Source organism: Apodemus sylvaticus, chromosome 19 (genome assembly GCF_947179515.1).
Source record: "Apodemus sylvaticus chromosome 19, mApoSyl1.1, whole genome shotgun sequence".
Classification (NCBI taxonomy): domain Eukaryota; kingdom Metazoa; phylum Chordata; class Mammalia; order Rodentia; family Muridae; genus Apodemus; species Apodemus sylvaticus.
Genome location: NC_067490.1, coordinates 3843126 through 3865015, shown reverse-complemented (window position 1 = coordinate 3865015; position 21890 = coordinate 3843126). Strand labels below are relative to the sequence as shown.

The following is a 21890-nucleotide window of genomic DNA, read 5'->3' as shown; positions in this document are numbered from 1 at the left end:
TGACAAAGATCTCCATTCTGAGTCCTGGGTTAGTCCATGTGGACCTGGGCTATTATCTCTGCACAGGAGACTCCATTGTCCACTGGGAAGAGACCCCTGTGGAGACCACAGACAGCAGGGCACCGATCCAGGTCTACATCCACTCTCTTCCTTGTGTCAGCACTTCTACAGTACATTGGATTAGTGTCTAAATCACAGTAGGAGAGGAACTGTCACCGACTATAACACAGAGTAATGATGATAGTGTGGTAGGAGTTACATATTCTCTGACCCTCTCAGTCCCTCTCTGAGCTGATGAGCTGAGGGACATGAATGTCACAGCTGTGTGGGACACTGCATCTGATAACAGAGTTGGCTCCAGAGTTCCTCAGGCCTGTGCAGTGTGGACACTGGAAGAAAGATGATTCTCACGCCAGAGAGTGCATGCTGGTGAGGTGAGGTTGCACTTCTGATCAGCAGTGTGGGGAAAGACTATATTTACATATTTCTTGATTTTTTGGATCTCTTCAAATCACAGTTGCAGAACTGGAGTGGGGAGAAGAGCACAGATGTGCGGGGACTCCTGAAGAGAGTCACTCATCACACAGAGCTATAAATGTGTGTGACCACAGGTGTGAACTCCAGTCACTTCCCCTTGCAGGCGTCCATAGCAGCCCAGAAGCCTCACCAGGATTCAGCAGCACCTTTTTCTGTGAACCAGTCTCATGAAGTGCTCTGAGTATTTTCTTTGAATTCCTGAGTATTGGAACATGAAGATCTTAGCTTTCATTCTGACCAACCTAAGGATGCTGTTGGTGACAGACAGATCTGCAGAAAGAATCTATCTCTGTTTCTTTTCTTATTTATTGGTTTTTTTTTTTTTTGAGACAAGATCTGGCTGCACAGCTCTGGCTATCCTAGAACTTACTATGTATCCAAGCTGGCCTTGAACTCACAGAGAAGCATCTCTGCCTTTTCATCCTGAGTTCTGGGTGTTTTAGTTTGGGTTCTGTTGCTGTGAAGAACACCATGAGCAAGACAACACTTCTAAAGGGAAACATTTAACAGAGGCTGGCTTACAGGTTCAGGGATTTAGTCCATTATAACAGGAAGCATGACAGTGTGCAGGGAGACATGGTGCTGGGGGAGCAGAGACTTCTGCATCTGGATCTAAAGGCAGCCAGGAAGAGGCTCTCATTCCACACTGGGCAGAGCAGGAGCATAGGAGACCTCAAAGCCCAATCCCACAGTGACACACTTCCCCAACAAGGCCACGCCCACTTCCACAAGGCCACACCCACTAATAATGCCACTCCTTGTGGGCCAAGCTTTCAAACACATGAGTCTATGGGGGTCACCTATTCAGTCCACCACACTGGGATTGAAGGCCTGTGTCGCCACATCAGCTTTAGTTAGTTTTTTATTACTGTGATGAGACACTGTGACCAAGGCGACTTATAGAAGAATGTGTTTAATCTGTTCTCTAGTCTGAGAGGGTTTGAGTCCATGATGGCAGAGGAAAGGTGGGGTGGACAAACAGCCATGAGCTCACAATTTGATTTGCAAGCAACAGGTTGAGACCCTGGGAACAGTGAAAGTCTGTAAACCTTGTCTCACCCAGTGCCCATCTTCCAACCATGCCACGCATGCCAGTCCTTTCTGAACAGCTCCAACAGCTGGATTTGAGGTATTCACTCCTATGAGCCTGTGTGGCTGTTCTCATTCAAACCAGCACAGCGTTCACTATGGGATGTAAGAGGCCAGCAGGGTCCAGATACGTGTCCAGTGCAGTCTGTACAGAAACGCCCTCAAACAGGGGACTCTGCTGAGTTAGCATCTCCCCTTTGCCTCCATCTCCTTCTCCTCAGCCCCTCTCTGTCTCTGTCCCTCGGGCCTCACCCCATCAGTGCCCAGCACCCTCCCTCCTGAGCTCTGCACTGCACTGTCTCTTCCTGAGCCTCTAGTTCTCTCACTGTGCTCAGCCAGCGTGCTGTGGGTCAGCTGTGTGGGTTCCTGATGGAAACATTGCAACAGTGGCTGTGGAGATGGCTCAGCAGCTCCGAGCACTTGCTGCTGTTGCAGAGGATCCAGGTTGAGTCCCTGACATCAGCACATGGCGGCTGTCAACGTCTGCAACTTCAGTTCCAAGGGATCCAGTGCTAGTGCACCTACACACTCACATACAAAAAACAAATGCATCTACTAAAAATAACATTTTATAAATATGATTTGAAAAATACTCCCTCTCTCTTCTACACAACTAGAGTGTGAGGCCAGGAGCTGGGGACACAGGGCTGTTTAGACAAATCTGCACAACCAGCCAATGAACAGAGCTCTGGAACAGGACAGGAAAAGATGGTTGAAACAGACTTCACTGAAAAGACAATTTGAAAAAAATCATAAAATTAAAAATACAGAAGATATTTCATTTTATGGACCTACTGTGCACAGTGGATCACAGCATCATCCCAGGAAGAAGACACAGTGTGTGCTCATCTTTGCACTTGAGCCAATGTGAGTTTTTGATTGCCCATGAACAAGATAAATTCCACTCAGATGTTTGAATGCTAACTTGTAACAGACCCTGACATCCCAACATCCAGAGTGTCCCTGCAGAGAAAGGTGTCCCCTTCCCCACCTTCCTCTGAATACAGACCCTCTGGAGTCCCACCTGTGGAAGATGAAAGAGAAGCATCACGGTCTTGGGCAACAGCGCCCCTGGTGGAAGAACAGAGGACTGCGCCTGAGCCCACAGAGCTGAGGGTAAAGGGATCCAGGCTGGCTGAGCTGCCCCAGGGTATTTGAGCTGCAGCCCCCCCCCCCCTTCTCATCTGGGCCACACCTTCTGCTGGAAGCCTACAGGAAGCCATGGAAGAAGGGAAGGCTTGCTCTCTGTCTGCTTGCTCCTGCTCCTGCTCCTGCTGCATCTGTGGGACATCCCTGCTTGCCCGCCTTGCTCTGAATAATGACATCAGACTTACATTTATTATGAATGCCTGGGCTTTATGCTAGGCCTGTTCCCAGCTCTCTCCTAACTCAGTCATCCATTTATACCATTCTAAGGTCTGCCATGTGGCTGGTCACCTCTCCTCAATTTCACACATCCTGCTTCCTCAGAGTCTGGGTGGAGAATCCCCCATGCTTCTCTCTTCCCAGAGTTCCTCTCTCTGACCAGAATCCTGCCTTCTACTCTCCTTTGCTACAGGACATAGACTTTTTATTTTACCATGCAGAAGGTGTTTTAGGTAGGCAAGGTAAGACAGAGACTCATCTTTATACAGTGTACAACAACATTACTTCAGCATTGCCCCCTTTAGTCCTACAAAAGTCTCCTTCTCTGATTTCATAAACTATATACAATAAAAACAAGTATAATAACTTAAGTTAAACTAATTAAATTAATTAATTAAAAACTAGTAATTATTAAAATTATTATTCTCTCTTTAAGAGGGCTTAATTTTAAAAATTAAGAACTTTGGCCGGGTGGTGGTGGCACACGCCTGTAATCCCAGCACTCTGGGAGGCACAGGCAGGTGGATTTCTGAGTTCAAGGCCAGCCTGATCTACAAGAGTGAGTTCCAGGACAGCCGGGGTATACAGAGAAACCCTGTCTCGAAAAAACCAAATCCAAAAAAAAAAAAAAAAAAAAAAAAAAAAAAAAAAAAAGAACCAAAAACTTAAGAACTTTGATTAATTCTTAATATAAAATATAAGAATTACATTCATCATGTCTGGCTCATTTGTATTTGCCAACAATTGAGAAATTATTATCTGTCCTGTGAGTCCAAAGCTCTGTGGCTAATTATCTTTGTACTGTAACTTGAAATTATCCACCCAAAAAATCTTCCTAGACCTAAATCAGTTTCTTACATCCTAAACAACTTAAGCTACTGTGAGACTGTAACTCTGTAGTCTCCTCCCCATCAGTGACCTGAGAAGGATGAATGTTACCTGAGAAAACAGGAAGTGCAGAGCAAGCAGCTTCCTTCCAAAGCTGTGGGAATGGCAGAGATGGCTGCCTGGACTGTCACCCGAGGCTCTTCTGCAGTGCTGGGGCCTCCAACTTCAGGCTACTGGCCCAGTGTATGACGGATTTTTATGTGAAGCAGGAATATTGAAGAACTTCCCCAACTTGTCTTGGCAAAGCTCACCAGTCAACTTCCTCCGTGTTCTGCTTGTCCACTGTTAGGACAGCATGCAGTCTGCAGTTGAAGTAAGGGCAGGTTTTTGGCTTGTACTTAGCTTTGCCACATTTGAAGCAAACTCCATATGGAGATTCTTCAGTGCCCACCATCCTCTCTGAAGTAGAAAGGGTGCTGCAGGCACAGTCCTGCCTCACTGCTGTGGAAAGCCTCGTGTTAATAAAACATTTTGAAAGCCATAACCTGTAGATCTCTGAGATTTTCCAAAACCACTTCTGTATCTATAGAACATCAGAATAGGCAAATATTGCTTATTTCTAGCTATCTACTATCTGTTCAACTTTGAAAACATCTACAAGAGTCTAAAGAAAGCTTATCCCTGTAATTAACAAAACTAGTACCTAACATGTCCATATCTTTGATTGGTTACCCACTCACATTTCTTAATTATCTTGAACTGTTTCCAATCATTTCTTTCAAGGGCTAAAACTTTACACTTTAAAATGAGCTGCATGGGTACAGTATCTTAAACAAGAGTTGAAGCATGTATACAGTATGTTGTATGTTGTAGCAAAATGTAAGCTTAAGTTTCTCTCAGTATACAAAAATCCACACCAATGTAAATATGTGAGACTAGTCCTTGTTGCTCTTTAGTGTAAAGTAGATTCAACAGTCTACCCTTTACTCTATCATTCTTTTATAGTCCTGACAGGAAACTTCTAGGTTCTTTGGAAAGTTAGTTGTAACAAATGATGGTTTGCTGGAGCAGACATGTGACAGAATGTTTTCCTGAAGCAGACACAGGTGAAAGGATGTTTTGCTATAGCAGACACGTGACAGGACCTGCGATGAAGAAGTATAAATGTGACCCCACAGACAGTTGGGGATGAGCACTGAACTTTGGTTCGGTTTGCTTTGCCTTACTGTTCTTCACTAAGGACATGCATGTATTGATTTTCCTTACATCCTTGTTGATACCCACTTGTGATAACGCCACCATTGACAGAAACTCTCCAGAGAACTGCTTCTGAGTTCCCATAACTTCTTGGTTGGTTAACCTTGGGGTTTCTTTGGTTTTGAACCACAGTTGCTGGTTTGGGCATCGTGTCTGCCTGCTGAGAGGACTGGACTGTAGCTGCTGAATCCTGTGTGGGGTTTGCTGGCCTCCTGACTGGACTGCAGCTGTTGATTTGAATTTGGGGTTTGCTATGGGACTGAACTGCTCACAAAGAAGACTGAACTCACCACAAAAAGCTATTTATAAACAGGTCCACGTCCCCCACATCGTAATAACTTTTCTCTTCCATGACCTCTTCTGGGTGGTGGGCAAAAGGAGAGGCCGAATATTTATTAAAGTAGGTGGGAAAAATGTATGCCTACATGCCCCGTTTTTCTTTTCATCCCTTTTCCTGCTTCAACCCTGACATTAGATAGTAGAGAAAGGAAGACAGAAGAAAGGAAAAGAGAGAACAAAATTTCTGAATCTAATCTCCTTTCCTTTGCTTCCTCCCTGACAAGGACCTTTAACAACTTGTGACCAACCACACTTTCACAAGGACAAACACTCTACACCCACTCAACAACCAAATACTTACCACCCCACGATTGACAATAAGGGCTTGGTGTTCTAAAAATTGTTTCTTGCTTTCTGGGAATGAAAATATCTTTCAGAGGCCCTAAGGCAATGAGGATAGTGGTCAAGTCCTAAGAAAGCTAGCTGTAACATTTGCTGTCCAGTCTCTGTGTAATGGGAAAGTGCAGGGCTTAACTGAAGCCATGGATGGAGCGGTCTGTGAGGCTGGAAGATTTTACCAATTTTTTTTTTTTTTGTTTTTGTTTTTTCGAGACCGGGTTTCTCTGTATAGCCCTGACTGTCCTGGAACTCACTCTGTAGACCAGGCTGGCCTCGAACTCAGAAATTCGCCTGCCTCTGCCTCCCAAGTGCTGGGATTACAGGCATGTGCCACCACCGCCTGGCGGGCTGGAAGATTTTAAATTATCATTTGAAGTTGTTCTGCATGCACATTTCTGAGGACACAGCTATTGAGGCAGTTTGAGTTCAGATCATCTGGGATGTTTGTCTTGTCTTCCTTGGTGTCAGGTCTCTTCTCTGTAAACACATAAACATTTATAGGTAACATACATTTCTGCATTAACACATGTATGGAATATACAGTGTCCACAGATCAGTTAAAGATGATTCTCTTCTATGTGAGAGAAGGAAAGGCATCAAACACTGTAAGTCTACTTACTCAAGCTGCTATATAAATGTCCACCCATGCCACAGGAAAGGGTGACCTGATAAGCCAATATGGACTTTGTAGTCAACAAGATTTATTGTCTATGAATAGCTGAAGTCCTGACTGGTGTCTCAGCCAGTTTCAGAGCTGTTTCCTTGTAGAGGGACAAGATTCATGGTTTTTTTTTCTTTTGTTTTGTTTTCTTTTGTTGCTCTACTTGTTTTCTTCCTACATTTTTGCAGACAAGATTTTTAGATCTCCCCTGGTCAGATCTCATATTTATTAATTTTGAAGGAACCCATAACTTTCCTTCTCTTGTTGAAACAACAGCAAAGCTTTTCGCTGAGCTCAGCACACTCCTTCCTTCCACTGTGCGGTCCTCACATACGAACGCTGATCAGATGCAGCAGACCTTTCTCAACAACAACTCCAGGGTTTTTCAGCCGCTGTGTTCCCTGCCTCTAGACCTATGAGCAGACTTCACACAAAGTAGATTCCATGAGGGAGGTAGAGTGTGTAGTGCATGAGGAGGAGCCCTGCACCTCTGTGCACACATGTAAGGAGCCTGACAAGTTCGCTAATTCATTTAAGCAGAAGTCTGGGGAATGTGTGTGGGAAGGGATTGTGAGGGTGTGGGATAATGGTGGAGGGAACATTAAACTGGGTCAGGCTGAGTTTTTGAGTAGAGATCCAATGAAGTAGCAAAGACCAGCTACAGGTCTCTCTGTGAGTCCCTGGCTGTTCCGAAACTCACTCTGCACACTAGGTTAGTCTTCAACTCAGGGTTCTGCCTGTCTCTGGGTATGCAGGACCACGGCCCAGAAAATGTTCTTAATCCAATTACCATAGAAGCCTACTGATTTTTTGTTTGATCATGGTAGTAGAAAAATAGTCAACGACTGAGAGAAAAGGCTGCATAATGGTGGCAAAAGAACATCTCTGCCCATGAATCAGTTTCTAGACTTGAGCCAGTTTACACACCCAGAATGCCTTGAATGACTGAATGGTCTGGTTACCCCGAGTAAGTATCTTATAAAATACATAAAAGGTTTACTGCTAGCCTTTCTCCAGTCCTTTCCTGGTGGAATCTACAGACTTTCACCAGGGTAAACCATACACTGTGGGAAAGAAAGAATCAGACTTACCAGGGTCTACTGGATACCAAGTCATAAAATAGGACACACAATAACCTATTATCAAATAGAAGTGGTATATAAGTAATCAGGACTGGACAGGTCCTAGAGGCACAAGGAAGTTACACGAAGTCTTTGCTCAAATGCCTATGACCTCTACTGTTACAATGCAATCTGCTGCCAAGCCTGCACCTGCAGCCTCATGAGGTGCCTTGTTATTGGAAGACTAAGGAAGAAGAGACCAGGGCCTGTCTTGCTGATGGTATATAAGGATTATAGGTACAGAAGAGAGTGAAGATTTCCAACTTAAAGAGCCAGTAAATATCTTCAACAAAATTATAGAAGAAAACTTCCTTAACCTAAAGAAAGAGATGCCCATGAACATACAAGAAGCCTACAGAACTCCAAACAGACTGGACCACCAGAAAGTCCTCCTGGCACATAATAATCAAAACACCCAATGCACTAAACAAAGAACATTAAAAGCAGTAAGGGGAAAAGGTCACATAACTTATAAAGGAAGGTCTATCAGAATTACACCAGACTTCTCACCTGAGACCATGAAAGCTAGAAGATCCTGGGCAGATGTCACACAAACCCTAAGAGAACACAAACGTCAGCCCAGACTACTATACCCAGCAAAACTCTCAATCACCATAGATGGAGAAACCAAGATATTCCATGATAAAACCAAATTTACACAATATCTTTCCACATATCCAGTCCTTCAATGGATAATAGATGGAAAATGCCAACACAAGGAGGGAAACTACACCCTAGAAAAAGCAAGAAAGTAATCTTCCCAACAACCCAAAAGAAAGTAACCACACAAACATAAATATAACATCAAAAATAACAGGAAGCAACAATCACTATTCCTTATATATATCTCTTAATATCAATGTACTGAATTCCCCAATAAAAAGACATAGACTAACAGAAATATTTTTATGTAAATCTTCAATTTTATCAGAAAATGTTTATAATTACACTTTCAATCAACTTAGAAATATTTTATGCCTACCATTTTATCTTTGTAATTTTCCATGATACTCTTCAGTTTTAACATGTTATTCTATATTTTTCTACAATTTTATCAGAAATGTTTCCCATGTAAATCTTCAGTTCTATCATAAAATGTTTCTACTTCCTTTTTCAATCAATTTAGCAATGCTTTTTTTATTTTTTATTTATTTTTTTATTTTTTTAATTTTTATTTATTTTTTTAATTTAGCAATGTTTTGTCTACCATTTTACTCTTTAATTTTTCCATGAAAATTGTCAATTTTAACATATTTTTCATCATTTTCATAATTATATATTTCATCAGTTTTGTCAGAAATATTTCCATGTGAATCTTCAATTTTGTTATAAAATGTTTTTACTTCCTTTTTCAGTAAAAAAAAAAGTAAAAAGAATAACACCACAGCAAATAAAAGAAAAAAAGTCAATGGGAAACTACAACAGCCTAATCCAGGCAGGATGACAGAGGGCACAGACCCTTCAGGAATGGAGGTATGGTGGTCACTCCTCCACGAAAGGAGCTAAGACCTGCGGAGGTGCTGGTGAAAGAGAGGAATGCAGAATGGGTAGCAGAGGAAGGTGGTTATAAACACCAGCCAGGAGAGCAGGACATTCAGCCCAGGACACTGAAGAGGACAGACACATGAAGCAGAGGAGCAGGAACTAACCACAGGGCAGAAAATAGTGTCAAAGAAATGGGATTATATATTATGAAGTAGCCAGGGAACCAGCCAAAGCTATTTGACCAAGGCTGTAGCAAATAAGATAAATTGCAGAGTCCTTATTTCTCTAAACAAAGAGGCTTTGTGGAACTCATGAGGTTACCTGCTGAAACCATGTGACCAGCTGCAGAAATGCAGACATGAGCATTTCCGTTGTATTTGGTTAAGAATGCATTTGTATGGATATTGCATTCTCTTTTCTGTTTCTTTATGACACGATGTAGCATCAATTAAGAGAATTTTCAATGGTTATCATATTTAAATTGGAGATACTGAAAGAATCTCCCTCAAGGGACATTGCCACTTTTTCTGAATTTATAATGCATTTGCAATTGTACGAGTGACAGTTTTCTTTTTTTTTTTTAAGATTTATTTATTTATTTTATGTAAGTACACTGTAGTTGTCTTCAGAGACTCCATAAGAGAGAGTCAGATCTCATTATAGATGGTTGTGAGCCACCATGTGGTTGCCGAGATTTGAACTCAGGACCTTTGGAAGAGCAGTCAGTGCTCTTAACCACTGAGCCATCTCTCCAGCCCGAGTGACAGTTTTCTCATGTTTCAATATTATTATGATCTGGTTATTGATTTTATTTGGAAGTTAAACATGACACAAGGAGACATGATTGTGTGTCGAGGTTTTTATTATGACATTAATAAGTGGTGTTTTTTCTCTAACCCAGCTTGCTCCCAAACAATTGACACAGAGAGACTGTGGTTTATTCAATTAGCTTAAAAGCAGCCAGGGATTTTCTCTTCAGCCCCAAATCCTCCGTTTTGTTGTTTTCACAGGTCCTTATGATCTTCAGGCTGAAACACAACTTCTGAGTGAGGCTCGTCCCCTGATTGTTACACAACACCACACTCTCCAGTCACAGTGACATACACACACACACACACACACACACACACACACCACGTGTGATCTCGGGACTTGGCATGCAGAGGTGAGGCAGGAGGATCATTCAAGGTCTGGACTGGAGAGATGACTCAGAGGTTGAGACCTTTAACTGCTCTTCTACGGGTCTTGAATTGAATTCTCAGAAATCTCGGTGGCTCACAACCATCTTTGCGCAGATCTGGAGCCCTCTTCGGGTAGATAGGCACATAAGCAGGCAGAACACTGTGTACATAATAAATCTGAAAAAATAAAAATTCACGGTCAACCTGAGCTTCAAGACATAACAACCCAAACAGCATAAATGAACAGACAGACTCCATAGACCAATAGCATCAGGGATCACTCTTAGGGGGAGTTGTGTGGATTTCTTCTTTCCCTCGCTGAATCCCTAAGATCAGTGTGTACATCTAGTGCAGGGGACCCTAGAGTCCTGCACTAGGGTTTGGAGGTGTCCCTAAGTCCTGCAATGACCCCCAATACTGTTCAGGGATCGCTTTCTTTACAGAAATCTTATGGGTGTTTTGCCTCCATGTGTGTCTGTGTGCCAGGTGCATGGAGTGCCCCAGGCGGCCAACAGAGGGCGGCCTATCCCCTCTGAGACTGGAGCTACAAGTGGGTGAGAGCTGGGACTGAACCCAGGTCCTCTGGAACAGCAGTAAGCATTCTTCACCTCTGAGCAATCTCTCCAGCTCCATGATTTTACTCAGAAGTGACACCATCTTTATTTTTATGCTGTGGCTCTCTGTGATTCTTTTCTCTGCAGCACAGGGCCTCACTCAGGCCTGAGCCCCCTAACTACCCTGCAGAGAAGGTGTGAACAGGAGAAGCCCTGGGTCCCTCAGGGTCACAGAGTCCAAGAGAAGGAGCTTCCCACACTGTCCCCACAGTGCTCAGTCTACACAAACGTCTGATGTCCTCCAGCACCAATGCATCATGGGTAACATAACCCACACACGGAACATTGCAGATGCCCTGTGTAGGCTGATATTGTCCAAAACCTACTTAAATAAGCTGACTTAAATGTTTTAACCTCTCTTCTAGCTCACCGCCCAGCAGAGGTAGTGGAAAGGAAGGGTTACTAGGGCAGAGGAGGGTGTGGACCTGTTTAGAAATAGTTTTTTGGGGCGAGTCCAATCTGCATTGTCAGGATATCAGCAGATGAGTTCATGAGAGTCAGCAATAACAGTTCAATCCAGAAGAAACTGTGGTTTTGGTTTTTGTTGTTTTTGGAAGGTGGTGGAATCTAATATTTTATTTTTACAGAGGAATTAAAAGAAGATACATGTTATATGTAAGCTATAAAAAAACTTTGTGATTCATGATGTGAAAATTGGTTACAGAATAAAGAAAGAAAAACCATCCATAGTAGGTTTTAAGAATGGAAGCTCATATTATACAGAATAAAGCAAATGGACTCTGTGACTTCCCCCTGACCACTGCCATCAAGAATAGCAGCCAGCAACCTGACCACCCACCTCCTGAAGAGCAAGAAGAACCGGTTTCCAGCCTTCAGGGGAGGGGCTTGGTCTGCCTTTGTTTCTTGGGAGAGAGGGATGATTAAAGATGGAGACTTGAACCAGAAGCCATGTGTTTTTGTGTCTCTCCATGTGATTTCTCTTGCAGCCTATTCCTTACCCATCTCTCCTTCCAGAAAACCCACGGTTAAGATGTGAGAGCTGGCCTCTACAGGACTCCAACTTATTTACTTCCTTTCATACATGATTAATTTCATAGTATACAAAAGTGAACAAATAAAATTATGAGTTAAAAGCAAGTAGATTAATTACAATGTTGAGATATTTTTGTATACATAAAACAAATGCTCATTGTATAGCTTAGTATTTCTTGAATTCTGAGACTTAGTTATTAGTTTGCGTATTTATGCATTCAAGAATTGTATTTAGAATTTAGTAATATAAATTTGATAAAATATTGATATACCTCACATTTTCATATTTCTCCTGTTAACAGGGCTTGGAGAAAAGAGAAACTGAAAATAGGAAAATCTCTTTATTTCCATGTTTGCTTGTATTTATTTGTAGAAATCCTGACTAATACTAGGATCAAGGGTTCCATTGAGTGGCCTTTCATATTGTTTATCTAAGGGAAATTGAGGCCAATTTTGACTGTACAGGTACATAAATTTAGGGCTCTTCAGGTTTGGTTTCAGATGCACAGGTTGGAGGTTTCTAAGAAACATCCCAAGAGAGTGAGAGGGTAGGAAAGGTTCTCCTCCTTAGAGTGAGGAGGGGAAGGGGAGTGCCACTGCAGCCTGTAGCCATGGGCGCCCCCAGACTCAGGGAGAACAAAATGAGGACCAGCTGCTCAGTGGGTCATCACCACAACTCAGCAGCCATCAGCTTAGCCTGACTAGGCTTAGGAGGCTCAGTGCCTGGGACCAGGACTTTTGTAGAAGCCAGAAGTAGAATGAGAACCAAGCTCTCATAGAGGATCTTGTCCATAGGACAGGTTTGGGAATGGAGTCTCAAAAGCCATGAGGGCCTGGAGTAGCTGTGGAATTTATGGGCAGCTCCAAAGTGAGAGAGGTAGGAGAGGGCAGGAAGGGTCACAGGAGCCCAGCAGGGCCTAAGGGGACTGTACCTAAAACCTCAAGGGCCTGGATGCTCTGTGGAGAGGCAGCTCTTCAGGGAAGGTGAGAAAAGGGCAGGTAGGGGGCACCATGGCCCAGGAGACCTCAGGAACTGCAGAACAGCAGCTCCAATGGCAGGAGGATGGGGTCAGGTGATGAGGGCCAGCTGTAGCCTAAAGACTGTGACTGGAGGTCCCTCCACCTCAAAGACAAGAGAGGGTACTGGACACTCAGTGGTCACTTGCTCAGAGCCAGGGAAACATTTACACTTAACAAAAGATATAGGCTTTGATTTTTCAAAACCCATTTGTAAAGACTTATTTATTTATTGATTGATTGGTTGATTGATTATATGTAAGTACACCGTACCTGTCTTCAGACACCCCAGAAGAGGGCATCAGATCTCATTACAGATGAATATGAGCTACCATGTGGTTGCTGAGATTTGAACTCAGGACCTTTGAGAGGACAGTTGACCGCTGAACCATCTCTCCAGCTCCAAAACCTACTTATAATAAGGGTTCTTAAATGCTTTAACTTCTAGTCCACCACCCATCAAAGGTAGTGGGAAAGAAAAGTAATTAGGATATCAGAAAACTGGACCTGTTTAGATATAATTCTTTGGAGCAAGTCCAATCTGCATTATCAGGATATCAGCAGTTCAGCTCACATGATCAGCGGCAGGAGCTTAATCCAAACACCTTTCAAGAATTGGTGTTTAGAAGTAACATTTTGGTCCAGTTTCAAACTCAAATTGCGAGGATACAAGCAGTCCAGTTCTGTGTTTTCACAATATCAAACAGGAATCAGCAGCGAGGACACAACCCAGCAGAAATGGCCAAACCTTCCCTGAATCAGTACAAGTCAGCAGGATGACCAAGATCAGCAGGGACACCAGGAGAAATTCTCTGCTGTGACTCTCTCAACAAAGTGAAGATCAGGAAAGACAGGGACTTGAGACCAAGAGGCGTTGCAAAGCTAGCTGTGCAAGCCCACCGTCGCTGTCCATTGCATCCTATTAGACTCCCTCCAAGAATCCTGTGTCCTTCCACAGCTCAGCAAAGCACCACATGAATCAGCAAAACTCCACATGAGTCTTCCTTAGCAACACACCATGCGAGTCTGTCTTAGCAAAACTCCATGTGGGTCTGTATCAGGTGATATATCCAGAAACTTCCACTTCACTCTGACAATTGGCCCAAGTCCACAGAAGTGCCAAGAAGCCTCCAGAACACCATTTCTTTCTATGAAGTCACGACAAACAATGACCAGCAAGGAATAGCTAGGTACCAATGTCATCAAGCATCTTCTACCACCTGTTGGTCATAATTATATTATTTTTTTAACATCATGTGTCCATTTACATGCTTGCTTTAGCAAATCATCCTCTCATCTGTGTGCCCCAACAAAACATTTGACATAACTGACTTTCCAATAAAACCAGAATTTTCCACTTCTAAAAGAGGAACCTTGCTGAATTGTTCTGGTGGGTGGAATATTAATCAATCAGTGAGCCAGAAGGTGAGACTCCTGCAGGCCAACTGGAGATGGGGGATAGGGTCTTAGTGCGAATCAGACCCCAGGACTGCGGAGAGCACAGGCACCAGGAGAGCCTATTCCAGTCACTGCACCAAAATATGTGTTTCTGCTCAGACAGGAGGGCATCCTAGGACTCAGAAGCCCAGGAATCTCACAGCTCTGAGGGAAGAAGGTGTCCCAAGGGGGGGGGCACCTGAGACATGAAATAGCACAAAATGAAGAAAGGAGAAAAAAACCTGCTGCTGAAAACTATACAGGATATTTCCCATTATAAATTTTGAGAGACTGGTAGGATTTCCTATTCAAGGATTGATAGGTTTCCGGCTCAGGGGTTGGTGGGCTTCTGTGGGAAGCTCAGGAACTTGTGGTTTTGCTCATTTTGTTTGCTCAGGGACTGGTAGATATTTTTCTCGGCCCCTCCCTCCCACTTTTCTCTGTAATGAGCTCCTGGGTGGGAAGTCCTTCTTGGCCACAGGGGGATTTTGCTGAGGTGCCATCTCTGTGGAGCTGCTGGGAGAGGCTGGAGAGGAGTTGCCCCCATCATGGACTGCTCCTGAGGGGCAGCTCCTGCTTAGGGGGAAAGAGATTCACAGCCAGGGACAGCTGCTGTGATGGCTTCAGACTGATGGTGCCTTGGTGCAGCCATTGTCACAGGAGCCACCAATGTTGACAGTTCCTGTGGGGGCATCTTAAAGCTGGGGTGAGAAGGCAGGGCCTGCTGCAGCTTTGAGCAATTTTGCAGTGTGCTTCATGGTCCCTAAGTTTGGAGGTGCTGGTATTGGGAAAATTGGGAGAAGGGGCTGTTTAAGCAGATGGGTGGAGAACTTTGGGAGAAGCGGTCGGGAAAATGTTTGAAGAGGCTGGGCTGGAACCCAGGAGGAGGCTGGCAGGGAGTTAAGAGAACTTGTTACTGTTTGTAGAAACAAAGAGACAAACAAACAACCCACACACATTTTACAAGTTGTATCCAACCCGGAGTATTGCAAAATGGGAGGTTTGATTTCAAGTAGCAGAGAGCCAAAGGCATAAAAGGAAGGATGGATACTTTGTTTCAAAATACCAACAACAGCTCCTTCTTGAGGCAGCTCCCACAAGGTTTTCAGCAGCAGTTTTCTATTCCATTTTCCCTCATTTCTGGCTACATTGTATATAAAAAGGACCAAAGATTTGACTGAGCAACTGGAATAAATACGGAAGAAATGGAGAAGCTCGTGAATCAACAAGTGTGGGAAAAGGGAAACAAGAGGCCTCGCTCCTCGCTCCTTTCTGAAATAGTAACAGAGTTGGCTATGAAACTAGAGAAACTGAGAATACAGACAGACTTGATGATGAATGTAAAACAGAAGAAAGGGGAGGGGTACTGGAGAGATGGCTGCTCTTCCAGGGGTCCTGAGATCAATTCGGGGCAACCACATGACTGCTCACAACTGTCTGTAACTGCAGCTCCAGGGAATCTGGTACCTCAAACACCATTGCACATAAAATAAAAACGGTTAAATTATCTGTAATGGGGTCCAATACCCTCTTTTAGTATGTCTGAAGCGAGCAATAGTAAAGTTTACTCATATATACACAAAAAATATTTTTAATTATTTTTAAAAAATGAAAGAAAAGGGAGACCAAATAGGTTCATTCCCAGAGATGGAACCAGAGAGAGTGAGTTTCCCCCGGTAGAAAGAGAGGAAGGAATGGTGTCAGAGGGCAGTCAAGTCAACAACATAGAAAAGCTGAAGGGTGGTCAGGTGAGACAGCCATGTTCAGGAGACAGGGCTAAACTCAGCCCCTTGTGAGGACAGGCTGCCCTGTGTCACAGAATCACCAACAGCATTCCAAGTAGTTACAGGCATATTCTTGCTAATGGAGGTAATCCACAAGGTTATGACAAAACAGGATAGCATGCTGTAGAAATGATGGACATAAGGCATTTTAAAGAGGCTAGGATGTCTTATGGGAAGCACGTGTCCTGTGTGAAACAAACCCTAAATAATTAAACTAGTCAACATAGAATTACTCCCCAAGACAGAGAGGGCCTGGTAACAGCTGTACTGGAGGCTGGTCCTCCACTGCAATGGTTGCCATGATGGAGAGAGAAGCCAGGAATGTGGATCAGCACAAGGGAGCAGGGGAATTAACATAGCACAGGTCCAGGTGACAGGTGGATGAGCTGATATGCGAGAGTGGGTTCAATTTGAAGATACAATCTTAGAAGGATGTTGCTTAGGAGTGTTAAGAAGATGAGACAAATTTGAATTGTCAGGAAAGAAGTCCACCACATCATTTAGAAAAATTATACAAGTCTCAGGGGAAACCTTCACTGATTGTGTGTGTGTGTGTGTGTATGTGTGTGTGTGTGTGTGTGTGTGTGTGTGAAGATTAGTTTCAGCTGTGAACAAAGCCATGTCAGACCCTAGGGTGAGACAATTACTAATTGCCATCTTGGCATCTGAAAATGCAAACATGGAATGAAAATGTCGTTAGGCCTTTAAAGACGAGGACAGCATCTATACTGATATTGGTTCTAGCCCGAATAAAGCCACAGTAACTGAATGAGCCATAGCTAAAGGTTTTAGATCTCAACATGCACGGTGCTCTAACTGTGCGAAATACAGCAAAAAGACCTTGAACCATCTGGTAATGTTCTCAGATCTCAAAATTCCCTGTGTTTTAAACGTGGGAAACATGCTCACCAGAAACAAAATTGTGAACAAGGCATCTGCCGCAGTGGCCCCAGTGAACTCTGTATAACAAAATTTTACAGACTGAGAGGGGAAATGTCTCCTGGGATTTTGCAGAACACCCTGTACAGAAGCCAAAAATCTCACTTGGCAATTCCCAAAACTCTCCTCCTTCTCAGTAGCTGGGACCAAGCTAAACCAAGCTATTGAGCAGGGCCAGTAGTTCTCAAGAAGCAGTCTGCTCTGAACTTCCTCCTTTTCTCTCTTCACAGGGATTCCTAAAGCCTGGCCTTTGAAGGTGACTCACTGACCACCAAACTCCCTTTTAAGAATTGCAATGCTTTGCCTCATAGGCATTTACATAATTACAACCTTCCAACCACATGCAGGCTAATATGGCTGTGCGCATATGTGGATGAGGGTGGTTCTGGCACTCTGGTACAGAAAGCATTGATTAAGTCAGGAAGTTTTTTACAAGGTACAAGCTAAATGTTAGATAAGGATTTCTCACAAAAACTTGTTTAGATACAGGGGGTATAAGAAACTTCAAACTTGCCAGGCGGTGGTGGCACATGCCTGTAATACCAGCACTCTGGGAGGCAGAGGCAGGCAGATTTCTGAGTTTGAAGCCAGCCTGGTCTACAGAGTGAGTTCCAGGACAGCCAGGGCTATACAGAGAAACCCTGTCTCGAAAAAAACAAAAAAAGAAAAAAGAAACTTCAAACTCTATGAAGGTTTACTGTAAACTAATAGTGACCTGTACTCTAATGAGGAAGTTTGATGGCATCTGTAAATTTATCCTCTGTATCTGTTACATGAGAAACATTGTACCTGATTGATTTTGCATTTCCTTGTATCAAATGGTTATGATAATTGTGCCTGCCTCACTGGCTACATCTTTTGAAATGGTAATACCAACTCTTCGTGTATAAAAATCCTTGCTTTAAAGCTCCTAAATACATTCAGATTCAACCACCTCTGTGTGTGTGTGGTTGTTTCCATCTGTCATCTCGCCGGACCTGTGCCTTCCTGGACCAAAGAATCCTGGTTATCCCATGGCAGAGTTTGGACTGTAACAGGCATCTCTAAGGGCAATGGATATTCTGAATATAAATCAGAGAAAACCCTAGGCTTCCAGGAGTACTCAGGCAATGTGACAGAACAAGGGTTGCCACTGGACTAAGGAGCGCAGGTCCTAGAGAGATAGCCAAGGCGATTTCTTGACAGCATTTTCTTGCCATCAGGAAACCAATGGGGAACCTAACTCAAGTTCAACTGAATAAAGGACAAGCTGTTTGCCCCATGTCAGCCAGGAAATAATGAGCAGGCAGAAAAACCTCAACCAAGTGTTGCAGATCTAAAGCATGCTATTGCAGCCAGTGCTGCTCTAGACTTGGCCACAGACAAACATCTTACACTCTTCCTAAAGACTGAAAGTTATAAAATAACTACTGGAGATATGATGATATGGTCTTTTGCCCTCAGGGACAGTAGGAACAGTCTTGGGAAGAAACAGTTTGAATCTCGAAGGATTGATTGTTCATTCACAAATTATTGTAGATTTCAACTATAAGTGAAATAATGGCTTATGTAAAAAGAGAGATGTCAGTTAGCACAGGTGATGGGATCCTGAGCGTCACTGTTTCCCTACATCAGAGGCTAAGCTGCTCCTGTAGAAAGCTCAGCAGGGTTGGAAGTGTTGGGAATGTGTGTTCTGGCAAACAGCTGTCAATGACTAGAGGCCAAAATTGAGTTATCAAGTGAATCACATTGAAATAGGTTTTGTGGATACAGGATGTAACTATCATGTGGCACAAATTGTTGATTTCAGAATGGCCACTTTTAAAGGTTTATACTCAGTTTCTAGGAATAGAAAGAGTTATCTCAGGTAAAAACAAGTGTGATGGGTTAAATGTGTGGAACCGGAAGGTCAAATAGAAAAGTTAAGACCTCGTGTGGCTGACAGAGCCATAAATTCATGGGGATGAGATTTACTACAACAATAGAGAACAGAGATTAATATTCCCACAATATGAGAGTCAATCCCTAAAAAGGGGGTGAAATGGAAGATGCTTCTGGGGAAATTATTGAAAAATGTCATCCAAAACAACCACAGACTATGCCAGTTGTTCAAAAACAAGACACAACAGGGATTGAGTTTCCAAATTTCTAAGAGGGGTCACTGCTGAAATGGCCCCTATGAAGTGGAAACTAAGGGTTCTTTGGAAGAGCAGCTGTGTTGGATGGGTTTTGCTGGGGCAAACCCATGAAGGAAGGTTTTGTTAAAGTGGACACGGGTGTGAAAGGCTAAGGCCGACTCCTGCAGGAATGTTTGCTGAAGCAGCACAGGTGAAAGGCTGTTCTGCTGGAGCAAGCACGAAAGGACACGTGGTGTAAGATTTTTCACTAATGACACGCGTGTATTGGCTGCCTTACATTTCGTCGTTGAGCTGCATGTGTTGGGACTCCATAGGGAGATGGGATCCAAAAATCCTGTGGGGCTGTGGTACAGTTTCTTTTTGCCTTAGCAGACTCAGGCTGATTGGCAGAGTGATGTCAGCTGAGACAGACACAAGCGCAAGCAAGAGATGTGTTGAGGCAAGACCTGTGGGAGATGAGTGATGTCTGGGGAGTGTAAACAGGACTCAGCTGACCCTGACTCGGGCTGAGCTTGGCTTGCCAGTGCAGTGAGCTCGTGGGTCTCAAGTCTTTGCTGACCTTTGCTTCCTTGAAAGGGACACAGCTGAAAACTTCTCCTGACATGGCTCTGGGTCCCTCCTGCTGAGAGGAGCCAAGGCTGAGGCCTGGCTGTCTCTGCTAGGTACTGCCACACTGCTTGTCTTAGTCAGGGTTTCTATTCCTGCACAAACATCATGACCAAGAAGCAAGTTGGGGAGGAAAGGGTTTATTCAGCTTACACTTCTGCATTGCTGTACATCACAAAAGGAAGTGAAGACTGGAACTCGAGCAGGTCAGGAAGCAGGAGCTGATGCAGAGGCCATGGAGGGATGTTCCTTACTGGCTTGCTTCCCCTGGCTTGCTTAGCCTGCTCTCTTATAAAACCCAAGAATACCAGCCCAGGGATGGCACCACCCACAAGGGGCCCTCCCCCTTGTTCACTAATTGAGAAAATGCCTCACAGTTGGATCTCATGTAGGCACTTCCCCAACTGAAGCTCCTTTCTCTGTGCTAACTCCAGCCTGTGTCAAATTGACACACAAAACCAGCCAGTACACTGCTGATTGTGTTTGCTCTCCCTACTCTGCCAAACCAGACTGCTAGTGCATCCCTGAAATGTTTGCGAGTGGATGGAGAAACCGCTTCTAACCTATGAACTAAACCACTGATTTCCAGACAACACAGAGAGAGTTACTCCAAAAAAACCTTTCTAAACAGGTCCACTTCCCCTGTATCCTTTCTTTCCTGCTAGCTCTGGGGTTGGAGTTGGGGGAAGGGCTAAAAGAGATGTTAAAGCATTTAAAAAACATAATTAAAAACATGGTTTAAGAAAATTAAAGTTATAGCCCTACCCTTAAAATGGTTGGCTCTCAAGCATGTGTGCATCTCTTTCTAAGGAAAAGTTGCAGGCACTTGATCAGCTGGGACAAGAGCAGCTGGGGCCCAACACACAGAGGAGTCTACCCGCCCGCAGGATTCCCCTGAACCTGCTATAAAAAAGAAATTGGGGTAGGGGTGATGCTTACAGATTTGAGAATTACAATGAATAGTGTAATTAAACCAAATGATATAAAAGAATGACACATTCTAGGCCATGCATACAAAAGACACACCATCCTGCTATTTTACTTGAAAGGTGTAAGCTTAGATTGGGCAGGTTTTGGAGCTATTCTGACTTCCACCCCGCCCACATGTCCCTTGCTGTTTGCTGTCTGTCCTGGCTGTGTGCTCATAGCTCTTCTACTCTCAGGTGACCTCCTCCCCTCCTCTTCTTTAGTCTTTTCCTTTTCTCTCCTGAGACCCTCCACTCAATCTTTAAGTCCCGCCTTACTCCCTCTATTGACCAATCACAGGCTTTAGCTTTTTATTGACAAATTAACTTGGAGGGCAATGCTTACATACCATCACTGGATGTGCATGAGGATCATCTCCTGGGGCAACCAGATCTTGTGGGCCAGTACTTAGGATTTGAATCCATATCAGCACCACAGCAATCCCAACAAATGGGTCCTTACAGCCTGGGATTCCTTTATCTTCTTTATTGACTGTAACTAATTTAAAAGGCTGGTTTTTTTCTGTTCCCTTGCAATAGCAGGATAAGGAAAAATTGCCTTCATATTACCTGCTTATAGCAATGCTCAGCCTGTAAAATTATGTCAGTGGAAATTCTCCCACTGGGCATGTTAAACAGTCTAACACTGTGTCATATTTAATGTAACAACTGCTAGAAATAATTTGTAGGCAATTTCTTCAATCCATTATTTACCGTTACATGTATAATATTCTGAGGGCTGATTCTGATGTAGACACTTTAGAGAAATTGTTTGGTAAAACCCAAAGGATTTTGCTTTGTTGAGGTTTGAAGATTACTTCTGAAAAAAAAAAATAATACAGAGAGGAGATTCCATTCACTAGCTATGCTATAAAATAAGTCAACAGAATATTCACCTGCAGAGGGTACAGATTTGAAAAAAATCACTTGTGAAATCTCAATGATTTTTAAAAATTAATGGGAGATACCAATTGGCTCTGGCCCACCACTGGATTAGTAATTTGTTTCAAATGTTGCAAGTAGATTCAGACATGGACAGTCCAAGGCAGCTAACCAATAAGAAGAGAAAGAGGTAACCTTAATAGAAAAGAGACTGGAAGGTATATATGTGGATGGCATAGATCCCAAACCGGACTGTATTTTGGTTATTTTGCCTTCAACTCCTTCTCCTACTAGGATCATTATGAAAAGAGAAGTAGTATTTTAGAATAGATCT

At 43.4% G+C, this 21890-nt stretch overlaps 1 protein-coding gene across 21 annotated transcripts in view; it reads right to left on the bottom strand.

Annotated features, from left to right (window-relative positions):
• Positions 1-21890, bottom strand: part of LOC127669619 (H-2 class I histocompatibility antigen, D-B alpha chain-like) — a 450763-nt gene that overhangs the window by 106764 nt on the left and 322109 nt on the right. The window lies entirely within an intron of this gene.